Source organism: Tenrec ecaudatus, chromosome 10 (assembly GCF_050624435.1).
Source record: "Tenrec ecaudatus isolate mTenEca1 chromosome 10, mTenEca1.hap1, whole genome shotgun sequence".
Taxonomy (NCBI): domain Eukaryota; kingdom Metazoa; phylum Chordata; class Mammalia; order Afrosoricida; family Tenrecidae; genus Tenrec; species Tenrec ecaudatus.
Window position 1 is genome coordinate 71787370 of NC_134539.1, and position 6484 is coordinate 71793853.

Genomic DNA, 6484 nt, shown 5'->3' on the forward strand with positions numbered 1-6484 from the left:
TTGCAGTCTTCTCCAAATGCCATGCCCTTTTGGATGGGGGCTTGTCCCTTTTTGACATTTTCAGAAATGTCCACCTCTACCCACCCTATCAACCTGCACTCCCTCCAAATTTCAGCTCAGACATTTCCTCTGCAATAAAGAGTCCCTGTCCCATTCTACTACCCTGCTACCCTGCTAGGCTCGGTTATCTACCACGCAGCCTGCAAAGCCCTGTACATCACCCTGTATAAGCCTGTCGTAGTACTCCTATCACGGCGGAGTGCCTGCCTGCCTTTGCGCAGCCTGTCTGCACCAGCCCTCGTCAGCTGCAGATTGTGAGTTCCCGGTGTGCAAGGCCTGCCTCCTCTCTGGCATTGTGAAAGCCTAAGCACAATGCCTGGCACATGCTCGTAGGTACTGAATAAACTTCTATTATAAATATCAACACTAGATTTTCTTGGCATCTTCTTTCAGCCGGACAGACACAGAAGGGCTTGAGTATGAATAGCTGTAAGAAAGAGGTTGGTAATAAAACAATAATTACATGGATAGGCTGACAGCATGAGAAATAAATAGGAATGTGTTACAGGTGAAGACCATCAGCCAAACTGCTGACAAGGGCAGGAAAGCACTGATTCTTAGCAACCTGCCTGTGTTCCTGTTGAATCCTTTTTGTGGTGAAATAATGTTCACCCTGTGAAGCTAGAAGGTAAGGGCTTTTTAAAGATATCTTTTTACTAGCCATTACTATCATGACTTGATTCCCCCCTCCTGTTTATGCAGAAAAGACATACTCTTGACTTATCTCCGCTTATTTCAAAAGATAAATTCCCGTGGTTGCTTTTCAGCTTACATTAGGATCAACCCATCCAGTAACTTGTTAACTTTAGAAAGTCAGACAAACATAAAATAACTGGGAACGCTCATGCTGATGAACTCCTGCGCTGCCATAATCAACCATTTTACAGTGGGGTATGCTTAGAGAAAATGAGCAACTTCGGTTCCTGGAGGTCTAAAAGAAAAGTGAGCTGAGGTTTTAATTCGTCTAAGATGGTTATGGCTGGAGAATTTATCACAGGACCTTTCAAACCCCCTTCCTAGTTTGTAGGGTAATTTACACCATACCTTCCAAACATTATTTAGATCACTCAAAACCATTAAAACTAGTGAATATAAAACCTGACCTACTGCCAACAAGTCCATTCCAACTCATAATGATTCAAGGTAGGGATCTTGAGCCTGTAAATCTTCATGGTAGCAGACAACCTCATGTTTCTCCTGCACAGTAGCTGGTAGATTTGAACTGCCGACCTCGTGGTTAGCAACTCAATGCATAACCAAATATGACACAAAGACCTTTAGGTAGTTTTAAGCATTAGGCTGCTAAGCAGAAGATCAGTAGTTCAAAAGCACCAGCCTCTCTGATGGAGAAAGATGAGACTTTTTATGCCCTTAAAGAGTTACAGACTCAGAAACCCACAGGGGCAGTTCCACCCTGCCCGATAGGGTACCTATGAATTAGAATTGACTCAATGGCAGTGAGTTTGAATTTATATAGACTTGATAATAGTGCCCTGAGCTGTCAATAATGAAGTTGTCACAGATTTTCATAGAATAGAAAGATTCTAACTTTGAACACTCACCTCAGGAATGACAACATGTGAAGAAAATTAAGTTTGCTTGTTGTTGCCATACAACTGGCCAAATAAACAAGCAGCTTCTTATCCATTTCCTTGTTTGTCATCTATAGTTGAAGGTCATAGGCAGCCCTCCCCCTCACTGAGCAGACGGTCCCCATTCCACATGGAGGCCAGATTTCAAAAGCTGTGCCAAGCAGTTGTGCTCACCGCAGCCCAGCAGGTGAACGCCGGACTAAAGCACAGGCAGAGGTATCAACCACTCTTGTGGCTAAAAAGGCTTGGCTTCTTCGTTGGCTTCATGAGGGTCTGTGGGCAATCCCTACTGCTAGGAGGTCGGGTGTAAACACAGGTGCGCTCAGCTAAAGGGTTGGTATAAAGACTGAAGAGTCAGCTGTTCTGGTCATCAAAGAAACCCAATCTGAATCCTCCCTCATTAGCAGCATTTCTTCCACCCAGAGGGAGAACACAGGAAGCAAATCCTGTCTCATCAGATTCTGGTGCTTATCAGAATTTACTATGAAATCCAGAGGGAGCTATGAAAGCGATAATTAAACATGGTGAGTCCACAGGAAGAGTTTGGGGGAAAGTGAAAAAGTTTCCCTTGCCTTTGCATTTCCATATTTAAATTCTGTTTTCTTGGCATGCATGGATCAGAATCTGTTCTGTTTATTGACTGCTGTTCCTTAAGAAGTGTTATTGTGAATATGAATTACTGGGTATAAACCTAGATAGGAATGAAATGTGACATCTTCTTAATTCAAATAAATTCTATCCAAAGTCCCAATTCCTTCTAGTTTTTTTTAAAAGTCTCTTTTTATTAGGTTGGTATGTATGTATCTAAACCTTTTTTGATGCCTCATGTTACAAAGTCCTGGACTATTAGGAGAAAAGACTTGCGTCCCCTCAGTCAAGGTTATATTTGATGCGTTCATGACCCCAACCCGCATGGTCTCTGGAAGACGCAGCTCTAGAACTCTTGTGCCACCTAAAGCCAGTGGGGTCTCTGCTAGAGGTGCAGGGCCCCCGGCTCAGCCTCTGCGGGTCTGCATTACAGCCGCCCCGTGGCCATTTCCATCCTGAGCCAGCGAACACTGAGTGGGAGGAACAGGAAAGCAAACCCGATAAGTAAAACGCATAACGTATTGGAAAGCAATAAATGTTCAGAAATGAAGCAGAGAAAGCCAAAGGAGGGGGTTGTGCTTTTCATATGGAGTGACAAGGAAGGCATCACTGCCAAGGGCACGATTGAGTGAAGACTGGGAGGAAGTGAGGGAGCGAGCTGTGATGATATCTTGGAAGAGGGAGCCAGTGTCCGGAAGATGGGAGCAACCAGCAGAGATGAAGCAGCAGCAGCCTTGTGTGAGACAAGCAGGAAGCTAGAAGGACTCTTCCTGGAAGCCCACTGAGGAGCTTAGTCCTCAGATGAAGAACTGCTCAGTTGTCAAATGCCATTCAAGGACAAGTAGAGCACAACCTGGGGACTTACCGTCAGGGACGTTGCAAGTCCTTTCTCCCTGTCCTAGGCTGGATGGATTTGATCGCTGGCTCCTCCCCGTCCCTCATCAAAGACACTGGCCTTTCACCTCTTCCCCTTTGGATCATCGGTGAGCTTAAAGTTTTCACAAATCCCCTCAAAAGAGCTGACTTCAGGCAACTTTTCATTTTGATATTTTTGTGCCCAGCAGTGCAAGGCCTCTCCCCCATCCCCACCCCACCCCCAGCCGCCCCCTGAGAAAAGACAGGTCAAAGGGCCCTTTTTGAAATGAGGACAGGGAAATGAAATCTAAGTGAATAATTCAATAGAATCATCTTGCCACACTGAATAGCTACCCCTTACTTTTAGGCAAAGCGCCAGGTGGAGAACACTAAATAAAGACGGGCAGCTGTCAGGAGTGCCTGCGGAGAGACTCCTAAACTTCAGAGACAGGGGCAGTCTGGGGCTCTTCAGTTGTAAAGCCATCTCAATGAGGTGGCTCTAGGGACTGGACTGCGAGAAGAATTCCTACCTTCCCGTTAGCACAGCAGCGGATCAATCATTTATAACTAAATGGGTGGAAGTGTTGGGCTCATAGATCAAATATCTACCCCTGATAGTTTTTCACTGAACACAGATATACTTAGGCTTGGCAAACCAACAGATGCTACCTAATATGAATCATTTTACCACATTAGTTACCCCCAGGGGTGGATAAACGACAGCCCACTGTCCAAATCGAGCCCACCATCTGGTTTTGTAAATAAAGCTTTATTGGAAGACAGCCATGCCCGTTCATTTACATATTGCCTACGTCTACTTTTGTGCTGTAGCAGCAGACCTGAGTAGCTACAACAGAGACTGTCTGGCCCGCAAGGCTGGAAATAGTTACTCTTTAGCCCTTTGTCGAAAAGTCCTCTCATGCCCTGGTTAGACTTTAAAATGTGCTTCAAGAAATATTGCCCATGAGTGCCTCATTCCCACTCCATGGGCGTCCACAGCACTTTGCTCAGTTCAGACTTCCCTCCTTCTCCCAAGCAAATGTCACTTCTCCTCACAGCATTGTGTCAGGTCGGTTGGTGGTCCTCTAAGAATAGGCCCAGAATGAGTAGCCACAGCTTCGCCTGGGAACTCCCTAGATAGGCACCTTCTCAGGTCCCTGTCTACATCTAGAGTTTGCTTGTTGTTGACAACAAGATGACCTCCACCCCTTCTCAACAGAACCTGAGCCACAGTGTTGGTATAGTCTGCAGACCTCCAGGCCTTTCTTCTTAGCCCGGCTTCGTCTGGACATCACACTCAGTGCTGCCCAGTATCAGAACACCAGACAAACCTTCACTGAAAGAGAGGAGCCACTGGGATCGATGCGTATTGGCCGTAGATTGAACCTGGTTCTCCCACAGGAAAAGCAAGAGTTCTACTCCTGAACCACTACTTGGCTTCACACCTACCAACCCCAAAATCTGAGGGATGGAACCAGCCCATCGATATTTTAGCAAACCCTCCAGAAAACTCTGATGCTTGCTAAAATTCGAGAGCTATTGGCATGGATAAGAAAGGACTTGTCCTTAAAGTGCCACTTCCTTGTGTCTAATATTAGGATAGCCCACTCCCCAGAACAATGGCATTAGCACGTACTGCCATCAAAGAGGTTCTTGGGGGTCGATTAGGAAGAGGAAGGTGCTTCGCACAATGACGGTAGAGTAGAATGAGGACAAACACCCGCAGAGGCAAGGGTGCTGAAGTGCCCTTTGTTTACCTGTGAGCTGCTCCTGCCTCCTGATTCTTCCTCGTGCCACCTAATGTGATTAACTGCTGGAGTAGAACGAGAGGCATTTATGGATTTATAGTAGAGAAGAGAAGAAGAGCTTTCTTTCCGGCGCTGTCTAGGGATGTGCTAGAACATGAGAAAAAAATGTTAAATTGATGCTTTCCCCCTACAGGATCCATGCAGGTGCTGTGGTGTTGTTATTGCCGTTTTCCTTTGCTTAACAATTGACTCCTCCCCAGGAGCTGTGTCCTGCCAAGTGTCTGGGGGAAAGGCTATCTCTGATAATAAACAGATGTGGTACAGATGTACAGTAGAAAGAAATCTGATACCAGAAAACAGCGGCAGGGGAGGCGGAGTACTGGGCTTTTTAAGTGAGGAAAAGATGCAAGCAAGGCACAAAGAACAAGCCCAAACTCATTTCCAAGAGTCTGGAATGTGCGCTGCCACCGAGCCGGCACTTGAATGGAAACAACTCCATGCACAGTAGAATTGTCCCACTATAATCCATTACATTTTCAATGGCTGATTTTTGGAAGTATATTGTCAGGTATTTCATCCTAGCCCATCTTACTCTGCTAGTGCTGTTGAAACCTGTCCAGCATTGTAGCAACGCAGAAGCCACCACTAAGAGATGCAGATGAGGTATGCTGATCAGGAATCGAACCCAGGTCTCCCACCCAAGAAGGAGTAAATTCTACCACCAAACCACCCCTGCTTCTAAATAGGAGGTAAAGCAAAGGGCTCAAAGAGAAAGTAAATGTTTAGCAAATGATGACGGCACCCTATGTACAAATATGCTTCATGCAATTGATGTGTGGATTGTTATAAGGGCTGTCAGAGCCCCCGATAAAATTTTTTAAAATGAAAACTAAATATGAGCTAAAGATGTATTTTATTTTTAGCACCAGAAGTAAGCTTGAAACATTAAAGATATGAGAGGGGTAGAGTGGCCACACCTACTGGCTTATCTAGGACTAAGTAGCCAGCTAGGAATACTTATGAATGGTGCCCCTTTAGTTGCCCTGATGCCTAGTAAACTACTACCCTGTATGGTCATCATAGAATCAACTCAATCACGTGCCAAGAGTGAAGACTCTCAAGTTCATAACAACAAAAGTCCAAGCCCACTGCCATCAAGTTGATCCCAACCCACAGCGACCCTCTACAGGATTTCCAAGAGCAGAGCCGTTGGCCTCGTTTTTCTCCCAAGGAGTTTCTAGCGGGTTTGAACCACTGACCTTGCACCATCAAGTCTCTGCTTAAGTCAGCTTGAATATTAATTGGTTTTGTGAGTTTTGCAAATCAGTCTCTCTACCTGTTTTCTTGACTACCGCATGGGAATAAATATCTCTGTTCTAAGATTGTGGAGGAGATTAAGGCTACATAGACTTCAGCATCTGCTACTTCCACTTAAGAAGTAGAAGCCTAATAGACTTACTTAACTACATTCACTGCAGTCCAGAAGTTGATAAGCAGCCATAAGCAGTTTTAAATCCCCTTATAAAGAGTATTTGTGTGTATCAGTATGTGTGTTTTCCTTGTGATTTATAAAGTGCTACACTTGTCACCACCCTTTCTAGAGTTGTATGAGGGAGACATAGCAAAAACAGTGTCTTTCAA

The 6484-nt window shown here is 45.1% G+C and overlaps 1 protein-coding gene across 4 annotated transcripts in view; it reads left to right on the top strand.

Moving 5' to 3' along the window:
• TRPM3 (transient receptor potential cation channel subfamily M member 3) overlaps positions 1-6484 on the top strand; it is a 1016950-nt gene that overhangs the window by 741387 nt on the left and 269079 nt on the right. The window lies entirely within an intron of this gene.